At 41.6% G+C, this 26652-nt stretch overlaps 1 protein-coding gene across 4 annotated transcripts in view; it reads left to right on the plus strand.

The window, feature by feature from the left end:
* The first annotated feature begins 1846 nt into the window (after positions 1 to 1846).
* MYO6 (myosin VI) overlaps positions 1847 to 26652 on the plus strand; it is a 175634-nt gene continuing 150828 nt past the window's right edge. For all 4 annotated transcript variants that reach the window (XM_062186394.1, XM_062186395.1, XM_062186396.1 and 1 more), the window contains exon 1: positions 1847 to 2026. The gene's annotated coding sequence lies outside the window, so the exon portion shown is untranslated. The remainder of the gene's footprint in view (positions 2027 to 26652) is intronic.

Below are 26652 nucleotides of genomic sequence, written 5' to 3' on the forward strand. Positions count from 1 at the left end.
GGGGGCTTAGAAAAAGCTGCTTTGAGGGGGGACAAATGGGCTTTGTTCTGAAGGATTAATTGGATTTATCCTTGTAACACTTCAATGTGATAAAGAGCACAGCTGTCTGTTCTGGGGCACACAAGCACTTCAGGAGGACTTGAAGGTAAAGCACAAGAAATGGGGGAAAGGCACTGGGTAGAAATGAGATCGCACAGATAAGCAGGGCTAGGGCGGTGGTCCAAAACGGAAGTGATTCCTAAGACAGGCAAGTGACATTGTGTGAAGCCTGGCCAGGACAGCTTGTGGGGTTTAGGACAGTGGTGAACCAGGAGCCAGCTGACCAATGAAAAGGCATTCAAATTCAACTCACACAGAAAATCTCATAGTCTGTGAGTAGTGGTTAAATTAAATGGGATTTTATGAGACATTTTAAGGGGTCTGGACTTAGAATAAGGAGGGTGCAGTACTGCTCTATAGGAGTTTAAATAGAGGAGTAGCTATGAAGAGTTTTATCAGTGATGAACTGGTGGCATTGTAGAGACTGAATTTAAAGGGGACGAGTTTGCAGTCTGGGAAACTGCTTATGTGCCAAGGGCAGTGTGCAAGTCTTGAAATGATGGCGGCCGGGAACACGATACTTGTAGTGGTTATGAAGAGGAACTGGATACATTAAAGAATTACAGAGTTTGAAGCAGAGGGACTCAGTTACAGATTATCCAATCTGTGGGGGGTGGGGAGGAAGAGATGTAAGTGATAAGCCACAGAAACTAGTCAAAATAAATTGGCTTCTATTAACTTCCCGAAGGTTTTTAATATTAAATCCAAAATTAATTCAAAGCGGTAAACTAAGTCTTCATTTTTTTTTTCTTCTTTCCTTTTGAATCGACTGAAGACTTATCTTGTGGCAATCTGGAAGTAAACTTCTGAGATTGCTATGAATTATTTCCTTGCTTGGTTTCGCTTCCTCTTTCTTACTTCTCCATCTTTTTCTCAATGTTTTATTATTTTGGTTGTATGCTACAATATCTCATCAGAACTTAGCCCTTCCACCCAGAGATCTGGGGGAACCTTTGACATCTGATGCTTCGTGTTTCTCCTGTAAATTTCCGGAAGTTTCCCCGTTGCTACTTTTACATGTTGCGGAAAACAGTGTAGTGCTCACGTGTTAAGTATTTTAGTTTCAGCTGAAATATCTAGCATTACATTTATTTCATTTTCTTCACTGGAACTTCTTTTCGTCCTCATCTAATAAAAATTGCATAGGTGCTTCATATTTATAAGAACAGTAAAATCTAAGTGACCGGGAAGACAGGGGCTCTCCAAAATAAAACACCCAGGATGGACACGCAAAGATTTCCATCTCAGCCCACTCCTGCTAAGGCAGGAATGGCAATCTATTTGCGCAGGAAAGCTGCTACCGACGCAGGGCAGCCCACCCGGACTGCGGCCGAGATCGCCAGGGTCTCTCCTCGCGACCCCCTGGTGTCGGGGGCGGGGGGGGGTCCCCTCCCTGTCTCGGACGCACTTTCTCTCTCCTGGAGCTGACTGCGGTGTGCACACTGCCTGCAGCGACTGGAAACAATATCCGCTGCGTAGGCGCCGTTTCGCTTGGAGAGGAGCGAAGGCGCCCAGCTTGGCCAGCTGCGCCCCTCCCACGCCGAGCAGCACCCACGCACGCCGCGGGCTCCACGCCGGCTGGCAGGACAGCCCCACTGCGCTCGGGAGCGCGCCCCGCGCCCGCGCACCCCGTCGGCCCGCCCCGGCCCTTGGCGCCCCCGCCCCCTCGGGCGCTCCGTAGCCGTGACGTGTGCGCGGCGGGGCCGGGGACTCTGTGGGCGCCGGCCGGCGGGCGGAGACCGACCCGGGATCTGTCCGAGCAGGAAGCGAGCAGTAGCCTGGCCGCCGCCGCCGCCGCCGCCGCCCCGTCCTGGTGCTGTCCGCGTTGTCGTTCTTCCCGACCCCCTCGGCACCCTTTACCCCGCCCTCCGGCTGCACCGGCGACAGGTAGCCCCGCCGCCGCGCACCTGCCTTCGCTCCAGCACCGGTGAGTGTCCGCGGCCGGGACCCTGTGGGGCGGCCGCGCCAGGACGCTTCTTTCCTGGCTCGGCCTTGCTTCGAGGCCTTCTCTGACCGCCCTGGGGCTGAAGACTCGGCTCACCTCTGAGGAACGCGGTTGGGACCAACAGGTGATGGGTGGGCCGGGGCGGCGGCCGCTCACCGTCCTGCCAGGGTGGTTCTCGTTTCCAGACAGACAATGAGAGTCTCCTTTCATGGGCTTGTCATCACCAAGATACCTTTGTGTTTCTTCCCTGGCTCCAAGGTAGAAGCATAGCACTCAGGTGTCCAACTCTGCCTTGCACACTGCGCGATAGTTTTATTTTCTCTTTTGTAAACTCGCTTAAGATTCAGGGCAGGAAGAGTACAGTTCGTTCTGAGAGTGAAATGATACCATTAATAGTTTAATCATGTTGAAGACCAAGTTGGGACTTAGTATTTTTGCTCTCTGGGAGGTCCAGTACCTTGAGTATGTTAATTTAAAGATATGTTACCGAAAAGATCACTTTTTTCTGTTTGCAAAAACTTAATGAGGTGAAAAAGTTAAGACTCCAGGATCTCAATTTTAGTTAGGAAGCCGTTTGATAGGGTTATTGCTAGAACATCCGTGTCTGAAATATTTCCATAGTTTTCAGGAAGCTTGGTTCGTTTTATTTGGCATAAAGTATGTGGTGGAAGGATGCTTAAAACCTAATCTACAGATACTAGTGAGGAAGTAGGAACACTACTCCAATTTAATAGACTGCTGAACGTGCCAAATAAAAGTGATTTGCTGTTATGCTCTGCTGGTGTGGATTTCTTAGTATAGTCAGAGTTTGAGAGTTTGAAAAATTAATATGCTTTAAAGCTTACTCGAAACTATCTTCACACCATAAAATGTGAATCTTGGACTGGTAGTGGTCATGGTACAAAGGTTGATGGCAAAGCAGCATTTCTGTACAAATTAACTGCACTTCATAGATCTCTTGGGTTGTGTATTTCCAATTGGGGGAATGTTTAGTGAAAAAAATTACCTCCATGCCTTTTATCATTAATTTTAGAAACTGTTACAAATGTTACAAAGTGGGCTTTAGCCAGAGCTTCAAACAATGCAGTCGTTCAAAATAGCTCATTGACTTTTAAATAATTCAGCTCATTTGAGTATTTCAGTTAAGCAGGAATTGCATCCACAGTGGTAAACAGGGGTCATTTTAGTCTTACGCAGATTTGCCCATTGCATTGTATTTTCTATGTGACATGATACTGCTCTCACAGCTCTTTAAGTTACATTTTTGTTTTCAAAAACTAATGGTAAAAGGAAGTAACAGAAAGAAAAGATCATGCTTAAACATTTTTGTAATGAGCAATTATGATATTTAATGTAAGTAATATGAGGTAGTAAAAACAAAGATCTTAAATCATAGCCCATGGGCTGATGTGAAATGTACTTTTTCCCTGTTTATATTTACGTAATCAAGTTTTAAAATAACAGTGGCCAGGAAATCTGAGAGAGGCTGAAGGCTCTTTTCTCATCCTGTTGTGACTTTGCCTGGAGTCTGTGGTGTATCATGTAGCCCATTGTTTAGACAACTGGGCTGTATCTGGGTCTGAAAATGCAGCTTTCTTTAGAAAGTTTTAACGATTTTGACTATGTGAGATTTGAATTCATATAAGCACCAAATATGTTTTAAAAATAAGGGCTTATTTGACTTTCTGTTGATAATTGAAGCTTCACCTTTGATCATGTAGATCAATTTGAAAAATTTTTTACCCTTTCTGAAATGTTAACTTATATATGTTAAAATAATTAGAAAAGAGATTTGTAAAAGTATTACAGCTTTAAGAAATCTCATACACTTTAATTATGGTCCCCATAATGAGATACTCTATACCATTTGTGAATTGGCCTTTTAGTGTATAAGAGCATCACCCATGTAGTAGAGATCTGCAGTAATTAGAACCCAGACTGAGGGGCTTGATCTACAAAATAGATTTCAGGGGGTGGTGGTCTTGTCTTTTTAAGGAGGAGTGCATTGAGGCTCAGAGAATTAAATACTTACTCAAAGGTCTGTAGCTCCAGAGGGGCAAAGTCTGGGTTCACATCTTGAGTCTGCTAACATTGAAGTCCCTATCCTTCCTACCTGAATAGGTTGCCTTGCTTCCATTTCATATGGACTTTTCATCTAACCCTACAGAACTGCTGCTGTGTTAAATATGTAGAAGACCGGATCCTGAAATAGATGCTATAGATGCTCTATACCAAGAATGTAGTTCTGGAACCAATTGAGAATTCTGTGTCTGTCTTCATTCTCAAGTTGACAGTCTTGAATGATGCTGCTTTATCGTTTCTGGTGCAGTTCCAGAGTCTTAAACAAATTTGTGTACTTCTTATTTTGATGGGTTTAGAGGAACAAGAGTTAGGCTATAACATTGGCCATGTCTTAAATATTAGATAATTAACTACTGTAATCTTAAGGGAAAAGAACTTGTTTGGGGATGATGATGAAATTGTATCTACAGTGTTATATTATTTCATGTAATATATATATATACAATATATATATTATATATACAATATATATATTACAGTGCCATCTACAGCATTATATTATTTCATGAATATATATTACAGTGTTATCTACAGTGTTATATTATTTCATGAATATCCTTTGAACCGTAATAGACACAGAGGACAAAAATGAGCACATACAGTTCTTTTGTAACAAATTAGAAGTCATGCATTTCAGCAGTAGAATGTAGTTGGGTAAATGAGCAGAAAAAAGACTGCATTGGGTGACTGCTTTTATAGGTGGTTTAATTATTTGGATTTAACTGTTAAGGATTTTACATCTCAATGGTACTATATTCAACTGTAAAACAAAACCACCTTCCGGGGGTATAATATAAATTATTAATGGATGATCTGTGACACACACATCACCTCTTTTGTTGTTGTTGTTGTTCTCTGTGTGTATGCCCACAGATATTTAGGAATTAAGTAAAATTATCCTAAGATCTACTTTTGAAGTGTTTTATAATGTTCAGAGGAACCACAATCTTTTGCATTTAAAAGTTGTGCTTTGTTTTTAAAAATTTTAGTGGACTGGTAGTAATCTTAAAATGTAGATATTAGAATATCTTAGTGGTTTTCAAAAAGAACTATCTTTCTTATTGATGAGTATAAAATTGTCATAATGATTTGAGAAATGATTGTGTGTCTATCAAAAGTTTTCCCTATGTGTACCAAAGCCAAAGAAGGAATCTGGCATCTTTAGAAATCTTAGTACTGAAGAGAGAGAAAATAGTTTTCTATGCAGAAATCATGTCTCAGGTGAAACCAGAACATTGACACCCATTCCTTTGGTGTATGTTCACATGGGATGAATATTAACATGCGTGGTGAGTAATGTGCGCTGAGGAAGCTCCCGACAGAAAACAGTCAGTCTTTGTGTGTGTTACATCACTTGTTTTACTTGAAAGTAACCTGCTGACCAACCTTTACAAAGAAAGGTATTTCATGTATCAGAATTTTGTTGATTTCTAATGTATGTGGAGGGGCCACTGTTTGAACTATACCCATAGATGTGAACTGGTTTCTCTCCAGATCTTGAAAGATCTTTGGGTCTAGGAAACAGAGGGAGTGGTAAAAAGAGAAATGGAATCCACCCACCTGAAATGTGGAGATGTCTGTGTCCAGAGTTAATAACCTTACAATTGTATGCCATTTTATTATTTGGGAAGTCATTTTACTTGTGTTTGGTCCTTAAAACAACTTAAGGAAGTTAGAAGTAATAAATGTATTTCTATTCCTATTCTGCTAATGAGAAAATGGAGACTCCAAAAACTAGGAATTATTTCAAATTAACTAGCTTATACAAGGCTGTGTAGGTGCTTAGAAGCTTCATTGAGAGTGGAACTAAGGCTTTGAATCCCCATACTTCTCTACCTGCTAGGGGTTAGTTAGGGTTAGTATCTTAGCCAATGACTTAGTTAATTTTATGGCTTAAACTCAGATTGTTTAGATAACTGTTGTTACAGATTTAGTTTTTTTTTTTTGTTTGTTTTTTTTTTAGGTAGAAGGTGGGGGATAAAGATGGAAGATATATCATTATGGGACTACTTTAAATTCTTTAATAGATTAATGAACTGAGGTTGATAATTAGCTTTTTTTTTTTTAACTTGGAGAATTGTTAAAATCAACAGTTAGAAGAAAAGTTATTTTGAAAATAACTTTTAATCAGTTGGTGTTAATGTGATGATTATGCTTGTTTTTGTGAAGACTCACTCAAGAGCTAAGCTGTCTCTGTTGATTCATTTATACCTTCATTCCTGTTTCTTAAAAAGTTATTCATTTGAAGCAAGGGAGAGAGCGGTATCTCCCATCCCTTACTTCACTCCCCAAATGCTCACCACAGTGAAGACTGGGCCAAGCCAAAGCCAGGAGCCTGGGACTCAATCCAGGTTTCCCCTATGCCTTCATTCCTTTAAAAAATATTGGAATGTTTACCATGGACTAGGTACTGTACAAGGGCTGAGGAAACAGTGCTCAAATTAAGACCAAGGCCCTATACTGAGTGACATTGTTGTTTTGAATTAAGTTAATTATAGACTCTTCATACTAGTGTATAATCAACAGGGCTGACTCTAGGGTTGGGAAATAGACACTTGTCGAAATGGTGCAGTTTGAGCACTACTAAAAGGCTTATTTGCTCTAAAATATTCTCCTGGCTTTCTATCTACTGGAAACTCCCAGTGCATTGGGTTACAGCACTGTTACCAGCCTGCCTTTGATAAATGTGAGTGTGTTCCATCGTTTATCACAGTCTCAGGAAACAAGGCTTAAAATAAATGGGACCTAGGATGATATGTGCGTGTTGTAAGAGCAGGATTGGCAAAGTGTAATTTTAATAGCAGCTATTGTTTATTGAGCTTTTGCTATGTGTCAGAGACTACGCCAAACAAGCACTTTATGTACAATCACTATGTCACCTCAGCAGGGTTGGTATTATAACCCTTATTTTAAAGATTAGGAAATTGAGGCACAATGATGTTATATTTGCTTCTACAAGCAACACTGTAGTGTGGTGGGTATCACCATGTGGAAACAATGCTGGGGCTGGCGCTGTGGCATAGCGGGTAAAGCAGCTGCCTGCAGTGCCGGCATCCCATATGGGCGCTGTTTCAAGTCCCTGCTGCTCCACTTCTGATCCAGCTCTCTGCTACGGCCTGGGATAGCAGTGGAAGATGGCCCCTACACCTGCGTGGGAGACCCGTAGGAAGCTCCTGGCTCCTGGCTTTGGATTGACACAGTTCCGGCTGTTGCGGCCAACTGGGGAGTGAACCAGCAGATAGAAGACCTTTCTCTCTCTCTCTCTGCTTCTCCTTCTCTTTCTTTATAACTCTGACTTTCAAATAAAATAAATAAATCTCTTAAAAAACAATGCTCACATATATACACAGACTTCTAATGTGGCAATCATGTAGGTGGAAGGTGTTGGTGATGGAATTAGGGAGTGATGGTGGGGAGAGTCCCGGGAGCTTGCTGGGGGAGGGGATTGCTTGTATAAGCACCTGACCCTCAGGCCTAATCCTTCCTGTGACAGTCTTGTGGCTCCAGAGGTGCATTTCAGCATTGCTTACTTGTCTGCTCCCAGATTAAGAGGCTAGACAGATTTGAGGAAATCTTGTTTTTGCTACTCTTTAACTTGGTCAAATTAATGAGTTTCTTGGGTCCTTTTCTCATCCACAAAATGAAGGCAACAATGTTACCTGTTCGGTGTGGCTCTTTAGAGGATTAAATTAGATATTGATACGCTTAGGGCCTATATCACACTGCCTGGCACATAGTGTACTTGTTACTGTCTTAATTATTTTTTTTTGCCATGTTCAATGTGGAGTTTCAAATGAAAGGAAAAAAGCAACATGTTAGACATCTGAGAGGAATCTTGAAGTTGAGCCCTTTAAAGTAGTTCTGAAACAGGTGGGTTTCAGAATTATCTGTGGAATTAGTAAAAACACACATCAGAAAGATGCATGGGTGGCCTGGGCATTAGTATTTAACACACTTCCTTGTTGATTTATGTGCACCTGAAGATTTGAGAACCCCTGCTTTAAACAATTTTTATGTTGTATTCTTAGAGCTTCAACAATAACAAAATCGCTTGGATTATCCAGTGTATGGTGAAGGAAATGAAAATATCAGTTATCAGAATCTCTTCATTGACTTTTTTTTTTTTTTTGACAGGCAGAGTGGACAGTAGAGGGAGACAGAGAGAAAGGTCTTCCTTTTTGCCATTGGTTCACCCTCCAATGGCCGCCGTGGTTGGCGCGCTGCGGCCGGCGCACCACGCTGATCCGATGGCAGGAGCCAGGTGCTTCTCCTGGTCTCCCATAGGGTGCAGGGCCCAAGCACTTGGGCCATCCTCCACTGCACTCCCTGGCCACAGCAGAGAGCTGGCCTGGAAGAGGGGCAACCAGGACAGGATCGGTGCCCCGACCGGGACTAGAATCCGGTGTGCCGGCGCCGCAAGGCAGAGGGATTAGCCTGTTAAGCCACGGCGCCGGCCATCATTGACTTTTTTTTTTTTTTAAGCTTATTTGGGTCTTTCTTATGGCATTTATATTGGGAAGACAATGAAGTTTTTTTTTTTTTTTTTTTTTTTTTTTTTTTTTTTTAAGATATATTTATTTATTTGAAAGAGTTACACAGAGGAGAGGCAGAGAGAGAGAGCTCTTCCATCCGATGGTTCACTTTCACGGCCAAAGCTGGGCCGATCTGAAGCCAGGAGCCAGGAGCTTCCTTTGGGTCTCCCACATTGGGGCAAGGGCCCAGGAGCTTGGGCCATCTTCTACTGCCTTCTGCTTTCCCAGGCCATAGCAAAGAGCTGAATCAGAAGTGGAATAGCCAGGACTCGAACTGTCGCCCATTTGGGATTCTGGCACTGCATGCAACAGCTTTATCCATTATGCCACAGTGCCAGCCCTAATTTTTTTTATATTTAATATTTTAACCATAGACAACTAGTAACAATATATACTTACATGCTTCTGTAGATCTTTTAGAAAATTTTTAGTTGGATTTATTTACATAGTGTATTGTTGATGTTCTTTTTGTCAGGCAAAGTCCCCTCAGGAAAGAGATTGCACACTTGCTGGTTCAAATGGAAGACTGTTTGCAGAGATTAGGGAACAAACAAGTGTGGCAAAGCACCAGAGACTAGCAACAGCAAGAACACTTAATTCTCCAGAGATTACCAGAGCAGAGAGCTGGTGTTATGGAGAAGAGCCGGTGGGGGGTGGGGGTGGGGAGAAGAATTTCCCTGACCTCTTCTACCTGTGTCTTCAGGTCCTTGACAGACTTCCATTGCTAGAACCCAGCTGGGAGCCCAGATAATGTTTTTTGCAGGCTCATTCTCCAAGGACAAGAGCAGAGACAGAAGGGACTGAGGATGTGATGGGACAAATGGAGAATAGGATGTTAATTAGAGCCTTTGGGAATTGGTAGCATTTCCTCATATTTTAAATAACTTCTAGCATTATGATACATCTGCAAAATACTTGGGACTGCCTCTCATATGTATGCTTTTAGAAAACAGGTTATCCACTTACTTTCTCATTTAGCTGAAAAAATCTAGGGCTTTTCTCTTTATTATTTTTTTGAGAACCCCCATCTGCTATTTCAGTCCCCTGATGCTCTAGATAGGGAGGGATTGGGTGTGAAGTGGGGAGCCAGGGACTCAATTGATCTTCCATGTGGGTGGCAGCCACCAATCTACCTCCCACGGTCTGCATTAGCAGGAATCTATAATTAGGAACTGAAGCTTGGCCGGATCTGTGCTGATACAAAGCCAGGATCCAGGAGCTTCTTCCAGGTCTCCCACATGGGCACAGGGGCCCAAGGACTTAGGCCATCTTCTACTGCTATCCCAGGCCATAGCAGGGAGCTGGAACGGAAGAGGAGCAGCCAGTTGTGAGATGTTGGTGTCTTCATTTCTAGGCCAAGTACCTACCCCTATTTCAGGAACTTTTGATGATCCATATAACCCAATGAAAAACATAATTTAGTTCTGTTAATGTAGAACACTTTTATTCCTGTAGTGTTAAATCAAAGTAAGATTTTTCTGAAATTTTCTTATGTAATTTTGGTTTAAAGAATGTTTTTCATTAAAAAAAGTCTTCAGTGACTAAATTAAAAATGTTTTGGCGAAAAAAGCCTTTGCCTTCTGGCATTTATACTTCCTATTAGTCTGGCCTTTTTGAAAGCAAAAACAACAGTGTTGATATAGTAACAGTAAATAGAAATAAGAGTATTGTTGAATAATTGTTCTTTCTCACCAAGTCCTTTTGAAGACATGCTAAATTTCTGTATGAATTTTTTTTTTTTTTTAACAGGCAGAGTTAGTGAGAGAGAGAGAGACAGACAGAAAGAAAGGTCTTCCTTCCATTGGTTCACTCCCCAAATGGCCACTACGGCAGGCACGCTGCAACAATCCAAAGCCAGGAGCCAGGTGCTTCCTCCTGGTCTCCCATGCGGGTGCAGGGCCCAAGGACCTGGGCCATCCTCCACTGCCTTCCCGGGCCATAGCAGAGAGCTGGGCTGGAAGAGGAGCAACCGAGACAGAATCCGGCGCCCCAACCGGGACTAGAACCCGGGGCCACAGGCAGAGTATTAGCCTAGTGAGCCGCGGCGCCAGCCTGTATTAATCTTTTTTTTAAAGAATGCTTTTATTTAATGAATACAAATTTTATAGGTACAGTTTTAGGAATATTGTGGTTCTTCCCCCTCATACCTACATGCCCATCCATCCCTACTCCCGTCCCACCTCCTACTCCCTCTCCCATCCCATTCTTCATTAAGATTCTTTTTTTTTTTTTTTTTTTGGTTAAAGATTTATTTTATTTATTTGAAAGACAGAGTTACAGAGGGAGGTAGAGACAGAGAGAGAGGTCTTCCAACTGCTGGTTCACTCCCTAGATGGCCGCATTGGCCGGAGCTGTGCCGATCCAAAGCCAGGAGCCAGGAGCTTCTTCTGGGTCTCCCACGTGGGCGCAGGGACCCAAGGACTTGGGCCATCTTCTACTGCTTTCCCAGGCCATAGCAGAGAGCTGGATCGGAAGTGGAGCAGCTGGGATTAGAACTGGTGCCCATATGGGTTGCTGGCGCTTCAGGCCAGGGCTTTAACCCTTTGCGCATCAGTGCCGGCCTCTAAGATTCATTTTTAATTAACCTTATATACTGAAGACCAACTCTGTTGCAGTGCTGCTCCTCAGCTGTCTTCTCTGTTGGTGCCAATTTTGCCTCATTGATTCTAGTTCTTATGAGAAGGTTATGCTGTTTATTTGGGATAGATTCCTGGGGTTTACTAAAAATGAGATTTTTCTACTTAAAGAGATGACCAGAGAGATCCTTGTACATAAACAGTACTGTCCCCCAATTAACTAGATTATGGTTTATATTTTCTTTCTTTTCTTGAGGGTTTCCGGGGAAAAAAGAAGTACAAGATCTTGTTCACAGTTTCCAAAAGAGGGTTGAGCAAATTAGGCAGAGAAACACCTGATTGAGAATTTAGCTTACTTAGAATACATCTGGATGCAAATGTTATAATGGAAGGTTTTTTTTTTTTTTTTTTTTTTTTTTTTTTTTTTTAGAATAAATATGTTTCTCAGCTGGTCTTTTAAAGAGTGTGACGAAAATGAGAAATAGGTTTGATCAACTGAATAGCACTTGTACTTGGAAATAGTACATTTAGACATTTTCTCTGTAAATGGGCCCTTAAAAATTTGTTGTTGTTCATTTATTTGAGGCACAGGGAAACAGAGAAGTAGGCAGAGTGGTTTGCTTCCCACATGGCCTGCAGTGGCCATGACTGGGTCAGGTTAAAGTTTAGAACTTGCATATCAATCCAGGTCTAGCACATTAATGACAGGGACTCAACTGCTTGAACAATTGCTGCTGTCTACCAGAACATGCAGGAAGCGGGGGTCTGGGGCCGAGTTGGGTCTTGAGCTCATATCCTCAGATATTAGATTGTGCATCTCCCGAGTGGAGGCTTCAGTGTGACACCACATGCCTATCCCTTCATCGCCCTTTCAAACTTAATATATATAAAGGCAGAGAGAGAAGAGATAGTGTGTGCATACATGTCCTTCAGCTGGTCTATTCCTCAAATGGCTGCAACAGCTGGGGCTGGGCCAGACCAAAGCCAGGAGCCAGGAACACCTTCTTGGTCTCCCACATGGGTGGCAGGGACCTAAGTACCTGAGCCATCACCACTGTCCCTCCGGGTTGCTTTAGCAGGAAGTTGGAGTTGGGATGGAGCTGGAACTCATGCATTCTGAATGGGGTTGTGAGCATCCCAAGTGAAGTCTTAACCGTACTGCCAAATGCCTACTTCCCTCTTCCCCCACTCTTTTTTAAAGGAGACATTTCAAACTTTTGTGGGAGTTCTAAAAACATACTGTTTATTTTGATTTGACACTGGTGGAATTTGTATCCCGCAGGAGAGAATTGAGGCTGTTGGTTTTTTCATATTATGTTCTTTGAATTCCCCTGATTTGAGGATTGCCTTATTCCAGAGAACTTTTCTCCTCTTCTTTGTTATTTTGTTTCTAAAATTAGATGAACCAGCTGTGTTTTGGTTTTTGGGCGTAATTTGCTTTCTGTTATCCTTTTGGTCTTAGTAGTTGGGGAAAAAACAAAGGGCATGTGTGTATTTTGAAGAGGAATGTATTAATTTCTCCGCCTTTCCTGTTGGTCATTGTTGATCTTGAAGATTAGGAGAGGAAGATGATTTAAGTAGCTGTTGTGCTTGTGCTTGAGATTTCAACAGAACCATGGCTTGTGTGGGCCAGTGGGATGACGGGGAAAACAGACGAGCGAAGAGTGTCGTAGTGGTTGTCAGGTATGCAAATGGCTAACTGAGAAGGTTTGTGTTAATTTAAGAAAGATCTTCTGTCCAGTGCCAGGGGAGGGCAGAGGAGGATGAAAATTTTAATGAGTTTAACCCTATGACCGGATGTCGCTAGAGAGGTTTCAGAAATCAACAAAAATATTTATCTCAGTTAGAATTTTATATTTCCTAGAGATATATTCTACTGATGTTTGTTTTCTGGAAGGAAAGGCAACATAAATTAGGAATTTATATACTAGTTGTTTAGTGATTTTTAAAAAGGATTTATTTATCTATTTGAAAGAGTTACAGAGAGAGAGGGAGAGGCAGAGAGAGAGATTTTTCCCTTGCTAGTTCACTTCACAGATGGCCGCAATGGCTGAGGCTGGGCCAGGCCAAAACCAGGAGCCAAGGAGTTTCATCCTTGTCTTCCACATGGATACAGGGGCCCTAGCACTTTAGCTATCCTTTGCTGCTTTTCCCAGGCTGTTAACTGAGAGCTGGATCAGAAATGGAGCAGCTGGGATTCAAACCAGTACCCAGGTGGGATGCTGGAGTCACAGGTGGTGACTTCACCGGCTATGCCACAATGCCGGCCCCTGTTTTATAAATTGTACTAATAAAATACGGATTTTTTTACCTACTACTTTTGTATTAATGTAGGTTCATTTAAATACACAGTTGATATATGCCAAAATGAAATTTGATCTCATATTGTGCTTCATGTAACTAATGAAAAAGGATTGGTTACTACTTTCTTTTCCCTTAAATAAATGCCATTCGATTAGTCCTAAGATGTATTTTTAACAGGTTTAGCAACACTGAAAATATTATTTTAAGCCGTAGGTAGGTTTAGTTTCAATAGATAGCACGATAGTAAATTGCGTGTGTGTTGTAAAATTCAGGAGTTGAATGCTGATGTTCCTCTGATTTTGCTAAAATCCATGTTTTATGTGACTCAGATAAATTATCTGAAAATCATAAATTTTAGAGATAATTTATTCAAAGATTTATTTATTTATTTGAAAGTCAGAGTTAGAGGGAGAGGGAGACAGCAGAGATCTTACACCTGCTGGTTTACTCCCCAGGTGTCCACAATGACCACTACTATGCCAGGCCAAATCCAGGAGCCAGGAGCTTCACCCAGGTCTCCTACACGGGTGCAGGGGCCCAAACACTTGGGCCATCTTCCACTGCTTTTTCCAGGCCATTAACAGGGAGCTGGATTGGAAGTGGAGCAGACAGGACACAACCTGCCTCCCATATGGGCTGTTGGCATTGCTGGTAGTGGCTTAACCTGCTGATAATTTATTTAGAAATTGTTATAGTTGAGAAGCATACAAACTTGTTTGGAAAACATATTTCACATAGTCCTGGGTAAAATATTTATTTCCTGTTCCTAATAGCATGCTAAATGAGGCCTTGATCCTAAATTCATTGTAATATGTTCTGTCCCTAAATGCTCAACAATGAGTACCCTAGTTAATAGATCCAGTGATCTCATTTAGGTCATTGTTCTTTTCAGAGCTCTTCAGCTGTTGATCAACTAAGTAATCCTTCCCGGATCTTTCCTCCCCGCTTGTGTGGCCATGTACTTTATCAGGTCTTTTATTTTTCCTATTCTGTTCTTGCTGTTTGTTTTCCTGTGCTCATGCCTTTATTGTTTGTGGGGTCATAAAATCCTATATTTGGGGCCGGTGCTGTGGAGTATCGGGTCAAGCCTCCACCTGTGGTGCTGGTTTGTGTTCTGGCTGCTTCTCTTCTGATCCAGCTCTCTGCTAATGGCCTGAGAAAGCAGCGGAGGTTGGCTCAACTGCTTGGGCCCTGCACCTGTGTGGGAGTCCCAGAAGAAGCTCCTGGCTTCAGATTAGCCAAGCTCCGGCCGTTGCAGCCATTTGGGGAGTGAACCAGTGGATGGAAGACCCTTCTGTCCCTCCCTCTCTCTGTCTGTAACTCTACCTCTCAAATACATAAATAACATCTTAAAAAAAAAAAATCCTATGCCGGCACTATGGCCTAATGAGCTGGGCCTCCGCCTGCAGCGTCAGAATCCCATTTAAGTGCCAATTTGGGCCAGCTGCTTCCTTTCTGATCCAGCTCTCTGCTGTGGCCTAGGAAAGCGGTGGAGGATGGCCCAGGTGCTTGGGCCCCTGCACCCACATGGGAGACCTGGAGGAGGCTCCTGGCTCCTGGCTTCAGATTGGCTCAGCTCTGGCCATTGCCACCATCTAGGAGAGTGAACCACCGGATGGAGGACCTTTCTCTGTATCTCTCCCTCTCTCTCTCTCTGTGGCTCTACCTCTCAAATAAATAAATAAAAAAAAAAATTCTATACTTGGAAGTTTGCTGTACCCACTCTTTTTTTTGGTAAGATTTATTTATTTATTTGAAAGTAAGAGTTATAGAGAGATATCTTCCATCCGCTGATCTCCATGTGGCTGCAATGGCCAGGGCTGGGCCAAGTGAAAGCCAGGAGCTAAGAGCTTCTTCCAGGTCTCCTATGTGGGTACAGGGACCCAAGCACATAGGCCATCTTCTGCTGCTTTTGCCAGGCAATTAGCAGGGAGCTGGATTGGAAGTGAAATAGCTGGGACTCATGGTGTCCATATGGGATGCTGGCGTCACAGGTGGTAGCTTTACCTGCTATGCCTCAACAACCCTACTCACTGTGTTCTTATTTTTTGGTAATTATATAATATATATGGTTCCAACTCAACTTTATGTACAATTTTCCAAACGTTCTTTCTACATCATCTCGACAAGCATTTCAAAACCGATGCTCTATAAGCAACATCCATCCCCTTTCAGAAACTTGCATCTTACTTTGTTTTGCTTGTAGCACCACTGAGACTGTGGAGTGCTTCTGCTCAGAACCCTCACTCACCTGTCCCCTCCTAATTTAGAAGATTCTGTCAGTTGCCCAGACTTGTTCTGCCTCTGCAAGGTTGTCGTTCCTCTTCTACTGCCTCTGAGTGCACGCCTCATTACTTTTCCATTCAGATACATCTCTTTGTGTTTGCTCTTTTCTTCAGTGTACAGTCTATCCTGTGTATTGCCTTTAGGCTTATATTCCAAAGTAGAATTTATTGTAATATTCTCCAACTCAGAATCCCGTTTAACACTTCCTTAATAACATTTTGGAATCCAGATTCTTACTGTTGGATTCAGAACTTTTTGTGATTCAACGTTGATCCACTTTCCTACCCTAGCACAGCACTCATTAGTCCTTTGCTTTTATGCTTTAGTTGCATTGACTTGTTCCACAGATATATCCCTATTCTCTTATCTCTGTGCCCAAAAAAGCTTTTGTCTGTAATTATTCACTCTTTTTTTTTTTTTTTTTTTGGCCAGGCAGAGTTAGACAGTGAGAGAGAGAGACAGAGAGAGAGTTATAGACAGTGAGAGAGAGACAGAGAGAAAGGTCTTCCTTCCGTTGGTTCACTCCCCTAATGGCTGCTATGGCCAATCCGAAGCCAGGAACCGGGTGCTTCCTCCCAGTCTCCCGTGCAGGTGCAGGGCCCAAGCACTTGGGCCATCCTCTGCTGCCCTCCTGGGCCACAGTAGAGAGCTGGACTAGGAGAGGAGCAACTGGGACTAGAACCCGGGGTACTGGCGCCGTAGGTGGAGGATTAGCCAAGTGAGCCACAGCTCCAGCCCTATAATTATTCACTCTTACTCATCTTTCAGGACCTGTTTGAATTAAATCTTTTACAGTAGCCTTAACAAATTTACTGTTTGGAATTTTATTTGTATTTAAAATAAAATTATTTGAGAGGCAGAGAGGGGTTGGGGGGAGTACAGTCCTGTCTCCTGCTTTACTCCCTAAATACTTACAATGACTAGTCTGAGCCAAGCGGAAGCTGGCAGCCAAGAACTCGATGTAGGTCTCTCATGTGAGTGGCAGGATTCTGCTGCCTCCTAGGGTCTACATTAGCAGGGAGCTAAAGTTAGGAACCAGAATTAGGTGTCAAACACAAGTACTCCGATGTGAGATGTGGATCTCTTAACTGACAACCTTTTTTTTTTTTTTTAAGATTTATTTATTTATTTTGAAAGAGTTAGAGAGAGGGAGGGGGAGAGAAAGAGACACACAGAGATTTTCCTTCTGTTGGTTCACTTGCCAAATGGCTGCAGGGGCCAGGAGCTTCTTCCAGATCTTGCATGTGGGCACAGTGGCCCAAGCATTTGGGCCATCCTCTGCTGCTTTACTAGGCCATTAGCAGGGAGCTGGATTGGAAGTGGAGCAGCCGGAAGATGATCTGGTGCCCATACTAGATGCCGCTGTCACAGGAGGCGGCTTTATCTGCCATTTCACAATGCTGGCCCATTGGCTGGCATCTTAACCACTAGATTAAATGCCTGTCTCTGTGCCTGTATTATAATGTCCATTACACATTATATAATGTATGTGAAACTTTCTTCATTGTGTCCAACTCTCACTAGATTATGAGTGACTGAGAGACTTGAACTGCCATTAAGAGGCATTGTGAGTTTTCATGTAGATCGGAATCTCAGGTCTCAGGACTGTATACTGCTCAAAATCTTTGAAGACTCCATAAGATTTTGTTTATGTGTGCCATATCTATTGATATTTATTATGTTAGAAATTGAAACTTAGAAATTTGTTATAATGTATTATTTTGGTTGAAGTACTATACATGAAGAAAATCTGCCCTCACAAAGAGAATGCTGTTTGGAAAAGAGGAAGAAGTATTTATTTGCTTTTTCAAGTATTACTGATATTCTTCTTTGACCCTTCACTCAAACTAAGGAAATGGTAATTTCTTTTTTTAAATTACTAGCAATTTGCAATAGTACAAGTGATTTGTTTATTTAAATATTTTATTTATTTATTTGAGAGGCTTAATTATAGACAAAGGGAGAGACAAAGAAAAAGGTCTTCCATCCACTGGTTCACTTCCCTAAATGGCTGAAATGGCTGGAGCTGGGCTGATCTGAAGCCAGGAGCCAGGAGCCAGGAGCCAGGAGCCAGGAGCCAGGGTCTCCCAGATGGGTGCAGGGGCCCAAGTACTTGTGCCATTTTCTACTGCTTTCCCAGGCCATAGCAGAGAGCTGGATGTGAAGAGGAGCACCCGGGACTAGAACCAGTGCCTGTAAGGGATGCCAGTGCCACAGGTGGAGGCTCAGCCCACTATGCCACAGCATCAGCCCGCAGGAAATGATAATTTCTTAAAGTTCCAAAGTGGAATCTTAAGTAATATCAGTGAATTTTTTGTACTCTGTTACATTAGAATCCATTGTACTTTTTTGCACTTTGAATGGATCTTTTGACCATGCATGGTTTTATAACATGATGTAGTAGTCAATTGGAACATATTGTTTCACCAAGTTATGCACATTTTCCAAATTTAGTAATACTTAAAAAATTATACTCTGATATTATCAGGAAAGGAGAGTTATGCCCATGGTGGCAGATACAAATTCTACTTTTGTGTTTTTCACTTGAAAGCTCTTATTTTGTCATTTCAGCTTGCTTTCCTTGAAGCAACAGTTTTCACTTAAAAACCAAAAGTAACAACAAAAAAATTCCATGTCTGCCAAATACCCAAGGTGAAATAGTGATGGCTTATAAGTTCTTTCTAGGAAAAATGGTATTTCATGAAAAAATACAAAATAAAAAAATGGGTAGTTCCTGAAGATCATAACTTGAAAAGTTCACCCAAGTGTTTTTCTTGAGGCAACCATCATACTTTAAGCAGAAGTGGTTTATGCAGACTTCCCATTCATCATACAGAATATTAAATAAGGTATGTATTTGAGGAAAAATATAACAATAATTAACAATTTACAAATTTGAGAGGCAGAGAGAGCATGAGAGAGCGTGCACGCAAGTACAAGTGAGCGTTCTCTCCCATCTGCTGGCTCTTTCCCAAATGACCACAATAGCTTGATCTCCCCCAGGATGAAGCAGGACCTGGGAACTCAATCTGGGTCTTCCTCCTGGGTGGCAGAAACCAAAGTACCTCAGCCATCACCTGCTGTCTCCCAGAGAGCACATTAGCAGAAAGGTAGAATTGGAAGTAGAGCCGAGACTCAAACCTAGGCACTGTGGTATAGGATGCCAGTGTCCTGGGTGACATCTTAACTACCGTCTGCTCCAGCAGTAATTTTCATTACTTTATCAATGAGACAATATTATTTTTGAGTGAAACCACATTATTTTTGGTCTATAAACAGTGACTGTTGGTACTGTTTGGTACCATTGCCTTGATGTTGGCTGAACTTCCAGGACTCCCTGCCATTGCTTCTGCATCATTACTATAAATGTAACCGTAGTGAAGATGCGGATTTCTCGGTCTTGTTATGAAAAGTTTTGACCTTGTTGACTCTCTGAGAAGGTTTCAGGTATCTCTAGGTATCTGTTGACCACACTGGGAGGCAACTGCTGTTCTGGAAATTATCCACTTGAGTTGGTGTGTTCATGATTTGTGTATACTAGATACGTAGAAGCCTAGAGTGCTAGAACTGGTCATTACCCTGGGGTTAATTTTGTTCTAGTTCCTTCTGAAAAGTTGAGGAAACTGAGGGTTACAGCGATTGAGATTTCTCAAAGGTCATATAGCTAAATCAGTGAATCATTTTTTTGAAGAATTATTTTATTGTTTACTTGAGAGGCAGAGAAACATAGAGGGAGAGAGAGAGAAAGAGAACTTCCTTCTGCTGGTTCACTCCCCACATGGCCATACTGATTGGGGCTGGGTTAGGCTGAAATTGGGAGCCTGGAACTCTATCTAGGTCTCCCACATGTGTGGCAGGGGCCCAAACAGTTGGGCCATTCTCTGTTGCTTTCCCAGGTGCATTAGCAGGGAGCCAAGTAGGTGGGACTGACTGGTGCTCAGATATGGGATGCTGATGTTGCAGGTGGCTTAATTTGCCACATCACAATCCTGGCCCCTTGAGTTCATTTTTTAGGGCAGTATTGTGTAGTAAAAAATTTAGAATTTTAGACACATTTTACATAAAACTGTGACTAGGAAATAAGCATTTCTTTTTGTGCTGTAACAGGAATCCTGCCAAATAAAATTCCTTAGGGGAGAGATTTTTGAACTTTGTTACCCAGAACTCTAGGAACAGCTTTCAACTACTTTTTTTTCTACTTAATTTTTTTTTCATTTGCCATGGAATTGCTTGCTGTAATCAGATGGAAGATTAAGTGAGAAATAGAGATAATTTGGCATTTTAATACATAATCATTGCTTAAAAAGTCCTCAAAATACCCTGGTAACAATAAGTGTCATCAGTTTGACATTTAAGGGTGTAGCATGTGATTATATATAAAAGTAAAATAATTGAGCATTTTTAAGAGAGCATTTCATTTTACTGTGGAAAGCTTTCAGCATGTTCACAACAGGAGAGAGAGGAGTGTGTGACCAACTGTGTGCAATCATCCAGTTCAGGTGATTCATGCAGAGCCAGTCTTTGTTTGTCATTGTCTTTATAATTATGCCCCTCCCTGAGGATGGTTTTTGAATCCAATCCTAGTTTCATATGATTTCATCATCCATAAACAGTTGTTTGTAGGGGACAGCATTTCATAAAACGTAAATTAGCATATACAATAAAGTCAGGACTTGCTATGTAAAATAAGTTTGAATTAATTTCTCACAAGTTTTTCTAGCCTAAACAACATAAATAAGAAGCAAGCAAAAAATTATTCTAAATTTCACTCAAGAGAAGGTTTTATAAGCTGTTTCTCTCTTTTCTTTGTTCTCCCTCAACTGCTATATTAGAACTTCAGCGATTTCCTATTTCTAAATCTGTTGACTTAAATCAGCCTCTTCTGAACCATTTGGAGATGTTATGACCCCTTCTTGTTGAGTTTTTTCTTTTGGCACAGCACTGTCTCCTAAGGTACGTCTACCCTTCTGTATGCTTTTTCTCTTTTGATCCTCGTTCTTCCTTTAAAATGACAGGTTTCTAGCGTTTGTCCTATTATCTGTTCTATCAGACTTGGTGCTTCCTTTTCATAGCAATTATTTTGTACTACTCCTGTTACTGAAATTAGTAGATATTTTAACTTATACACATGTGTGTACTTTATATAAATAAATATATAACCAATATATAAATTAAAAATCTAGTATATAAAAGGAAGTTGTAATGAATTATATATAAATATTACAGTAATTAAATATATCACATATGGGGCTGGCACCGTGGCTCACTTGGTTAATCCTCCGCCTGTGGCGCTGGCCTCCCATATGGGCGCTGGGTTCTAGTCCCGGTTGCTTCTCTTCCAGTCTAGCTCTCTGCTGTGGCCTGGGAGGGCAGTGGAGGATGGCCCAAGTGCTTGGGCCCCTGTACCCGCATGGGAGACCAGGAAGAAGCACCTGGCTCCTGGCTTCGGATCAATGCAGCGCCGGCCGTAGTGGCCATTTGGAGAGTGAACCAACTGAAGGAAGACCTTTCTCTCTGTCTCTCTCTCTCACTGTCTATAACTACCTGTCAAATAAATAAATTAAAAAATACATATATTATATATGTTAATATTTGAAAGACTTGGGCCTTCATATACTATAGGGTAAAATAAAGTAGTCCGATACCAACATCCTTACATAGAGTAATCATTAATGCATCAGCTTTAAATTAGACTAGGATGTGGATGTGTTAGGTTGACAATTCAGATACTATGATTAGCATTGCCCTGTAACTTGATTTTTTCCAGAATGTTGAAAATTTTTGGCAAGGTTTCAAATAAAGGACAGCATTCTTTCAGTTACATGGTATTGAATTTTTGGAGAATCCAGTATATATTAATGTAAAAATATTCTGAGTGTTTGTATACTCATGCATATATTGGATTAGGCTCTGGGCTCACCTATCTTTTTTAAGTTTGCTGTTCATTTTACCTTTTATACATAATTAATGAAACTAGGTAATTTGAAACTTAAAAATAAAAAATGAAGTCTAGCCTCCTACCCACAGGAGTTGGATCAGTTTGAAGCATTGCAGACATTTGTGTTGGCTGCAGTATTTTGTTGTGTCGACTTCCTCCTCAGTTCATGTCTTGAGTGTTGTGTGACTGTCTTCAGGTGAGGCACTGAAGCTCTTAGATACCGAGAAGGAAATACAAAGAATAAATGAAAAATAAAAACATTCATTTATACTGATGTAAACTAGAAACAATAATAGTTGCAAGTAGTATATGAAGGTACCTGAAAGGATTCCTGAAAGAATGCACATATACCTTTCCCCTGGAGATTTGGAATGCTGGGGGTATCACTAATCTGGTTTATTTTTGGATCTGATTTTAAATACAAGACTTTTCTTTATTTTACAAAAGAGGGTAAAGAGTAATTCATTTTTATATCTTCAGGGGATAGTGAATTTGGAAATAAGCAAAGATTAGGAGCAAATTATTGCCATAAAGTAATTGCATTATTTTACCATAGAGAAATTACCATAAATATACATAAAGATATCCTATAAGGAGATAACATATTTGAAAACAAATTTTTTTTCATTTTGTTCTAGTGTATTATTCTGTATTTAGTATTTGAACTTTTGCACTACTCCCCCCATTTTTTAAGTTTTGTAGACATTCCTTAACAAGTTTCGTTTGTATCATTGAGAACTAGATGTCTTTTTATTGACTTATCTTCCTGAATACCTGATGTCCGATTGACAATTTAACTGAGCCTGAGTAGGTAACATTATAATTAAAGAGTTTAGTATTGTCTGTAAGGATAGTATAAATGTGCTTCCCTTAAAACTACGTAGAAATATAGGGGCTGGTGCTGTGGCGTAGTGGGTAAAGCCACTGCCTGTAGTGTTGGCATCCCATATGGGCTCCAGTTTGAGTCCCAGCTGCTCCACTTCCAGGCAAGCTCTCTGCTATGACCTGGGAAAGCAGTAGAAGATGGCCCAAGTGTTTGGGCCCCTGCACTCGCATGGGAGACCCGGAAGAAGCTCCTGGCTCCTGACTTCAGTTCGGCCCAGCTGTGGCCATTGCAGCCATTTGGGGGAGTAAACCAGTGGATGGAAGATTCTCTCTGCCTCTGCCTCTCTATAACTCTGCTTTCCAAATAAATAAATCTTAAAAAAATATGTAGAAATATAAGCTTATAAGACACATATATGAGTGTACTTTAAAAAGGTCTGGAAAAGTGAAATTAAAAGATGAGTTTATTTTGGTGAAAATAATTTTCTTAAAAGATTTTATTTATTTGAGAGGTAGAGCTACATACAGAGAGAGGGAGAGACAGAGAGAAAGGTCTTCCATCTGCTGATTCACTCCCCAAATGGCTGCAATGGCCAGAGCTGGGTCGATCTGAAGTCAGGAGCCAAGAATTTCCTCCGGGTCTCCCACGTGGGTGCAGGGGCCCAAGGACTTGGGCCATCTCCACTGCTTTCCCAGGCCATAGCAGTGAGCTGGATTGGAAGTGGAGCAGCCAGACGCGAACTAAACTGGTGCCCAAATGGGATGCCAGCACTGGGGGCGGCAGCTTTACCTGCTGTGCCACAGTGCAGGCCCCTCAAACTCCTTTCTAGAAATGCTAGATGTAATATTTTCTTAATATGTACCCAAAGCTGGATGATGGATGAGAGTTTGTGATTCTGTATGTTATGAAACATTTCCATAATAAAACTAAATTGGCTAACCAAAAATAAATAAATAAATAAAGTATTCTGCAAAGGGCCCTTTTATTGACTTCCACTAAAGTGTATATTATATAGTGCAAGAAGTTGACTAATGAATAAAAGGGAAAGAATCGAGCACTGTGTCTTTTAAATCAAGGTACATTTATCTGTACTTGTTCTTTTTTTTTTTTTTTTTTTTTGACAGGCAGAGTGGACAGTAGAGGGAGACAGAGAGAAAGGTCTTTTTTGCCGTTGGTTCACCCTCCAATGGCTGCCACGGTAGGCGCACTGCGGCCGGCGCACCGCGCTGTTCCAATGGCAGGAGCCAGGTGCTTCTCCTGGTCTCCCATGGGGTGCAGGGCCCAAGGACTTGGGCCATCCTCCACTGCACTCCCTGGCCACAGCAGAGAGCTGGACTGGAAGAGGGGCAACCGGAACAGGATCGGTGCCCCGACTGGGACTAGAACCCGGTGTGCCGGCGCCACAAGGCGGAGGATTAGTCTACTGAGTGTACTTGTTCTTTATCAGAGCTACAGTATCCACATTAGGACACCAGATGCAAAATATATTTCTCTGTAAATAAAACTTAAGGGAGAAAAATAGCTACATAAAGATGGAACCAGTACAATTAAAAATTCCCCCAAATTACGTATAACAATAAATTTTCTTTTAGTCGTCTCTGCAAATCATTGAGAATTTGGAATGACTTTGTAAATATATACTGTGTTAACATGAAAATTAGAGGATTTACATTTGTCATGGGCAGAAGTCCAAGAGTATAATTCTAGAGTTGTGATGCCTGTGCTGCACAGCCTAGACCCATCAAATCCCAGGTCTTGGAGGGTGGGATGTGGTTGTGAGTACTTTTTCTAAGGCCCACAGGTATTTCCAATCTGCAGTTTATTTGCTTATTTCTTTTTAATACTATGTAAATAAAACTTTGTCAGATGTTGATGAAATTCTAGGTGACCAGAATGTTTGAAAAATTTTGTTTCTGCATATTAATTATTGATATGTGTGGTATCTTGTGTATGATTTAAGGGAAAAAAAATGGTGCCTGTGTTGTGGTATAGTGGATAAAAGCTGTTGCCTGCAACACCAGCATCCTATATGGGCTTTGGCTTCTGTCCTGAATGCTCTACTTCTCATCTAGCTCCCTGCTGATGGCCTGGGATAAGCAGTGGAAGATGGCCCAAGTGTTTCAGCCCCTGCCAACCATGTGTGTGAGACCTGGATGAAGCTCCTGGCTCCTTGGTTTGGCCTGGCCTAGTGCTGGCCATGGTGACCATTTGGGGAATGAACCAGTGGATTGGAAGATCTCTCTCTCTCTCTGTCTCTATCTCCCTGTGACTCTGACTTTCAAAATAAATAAATCAATCTTTTTTTAAAAAAATAGGACACATTCTCTAATGGAGATTTAAAATTTATTTAAATGGTATCCCTGTTACAAAATTTGAAAATAAAAACATTCTGTTGATTCTAGTTTTCTGGTTTTTGGTAGACCATATCTAAACCACTCAAAATAGGCCACTCACTGCTTTATCCTTTTTTTTTTTTTAACTTTTATTTAATGAATATAAATTTCCAGTGTACAGCTCATGGATTACAATGGCTTCTCCCTCCCATAGCTTCCCTCCCACCCGCAACCCTCCCCTCTCCCACTCCCTCTCCCCTTCCATTTGCATCAAGATTCATTTTTAATTCTCTTTATATACAGAAGATCAATTTAGTATAAAGATTTCAACAGTTTGCACCCACATAGAAACACAAAGTGAAATATACTGTTTGAGTACTAGTTATAGCATTAAATCAAAATGTACAGCACATTAAGGACAGAGATCCCACATGAGGAGCAAGTGCACAGTGGCTCCTGTTGTTGACCCAACAAATTGACACTCTAGTTTATGGCGCCAGTAACCACCCTAGGCTGTCGTCATGAGTTGCCAAGGCTATGGAAGCCTTCCAAGTTTGCCGACTCTGATCATATTTAGACAAGGTCATAAAAGACAGAGTGAGGATAGTAACCAGTGATCCTAAGAGTGGCATTTACCAGGTTTGAACAATTATACAGCATTAAGTGGGGAAGAGGACCATCAGTACACACAGGTTGGGAGTAGAGCCATTGGTGGTAGAGTAGAGGTTATGATTACAAAGGAATGAGGCCCAAGTGCACTAGACAGGGCCTAGAACAAAGGACAGAGTCATTATTAGAGGAGCTAAGAAAGGTGCTGTCTAAGCTACAAGTAATTTTTCTGATTGAGAGGCAAATAGAACCTGATAGAAAGGGCTTGATAATAATCTGTTGGGCTTTAGGCCTTGTAAATTCTCACTGCTTTATCCTTAACTAGACCCCAAGATGAAGTATCTGTAACCTATTCTGGTCTCCCATTCTTCATGAAAATACTTCATATCTAATCTAAATTGCTGTATGATAATTTTATATCTTCTGGAAAGAACACTGGTGCACCTACCCATTCATACTCCTACATATACAAGCACATTTTAAAGTCCTTATTCAGGCATGTAGAGACTTTTTTTTTTTTTTTTTTTTTTAGTGTAAAGATAGACTCTCTTCCTAGTTCAGTTTGAAAAAATTTCCATTTTGACTGCTTATTTAGATTTTAACATAAAGGGGACATTTTATATTAGAAACCATTGTTTAGTAACCTTACTAGTAAAGAGGAGTATGGATGGGGAAAGAAATAAGACCAGATCCGACTGTATGGAGCCCCTCAGTTCTGGAATAGATGGGAGCAGGGAGGTCAGGAGTACACATGGAGAAATCAGCTCTGAAAAGAGTTTGGGGCATGTTTAGGTATAGATGGGTGAAGTTACAGATTGTTTGTTCAGTTGAAGAGACAGAGGATGCAGGAATTTTACATCTTATTACCTTGTTTTTGCCATTTGGTAGGTGTTAGGTCACTGTGTTTATGTCTTCCATCCACCAGTTTACTCCCCAGACGGCTGCAATGATCGGAGCTGGGCCATTCCGAAGCCAGGACCCAGGAACTTCTTCTGGGTCTTCCACATGGGTGCAGGGGCCTAAGGACTTAGGCCATCTTCTACTGCTTTCCCAGGCCATAGCAGAGAGCTGGATCGGAAGTAGAGCAGCCAGGACTTGAACCAGCACCCATGTGGGATGCCA

The sequence above is a fragment of the Lepus europaeus genome, chromosome 3 (genome assembly GCF_033115175.1).
Source record: "Lepus europaeus isolate LE1 chromosome 3, mLepTim1.pri, whole genome shotgun sequence".
Taxonomy (NCBI): domain Eukaryota; kingdom Metazoa; phylum Chordata; class Mammalia; order Lagomorpha; family Leporidae; genus Lepus; species Lepus europaeus.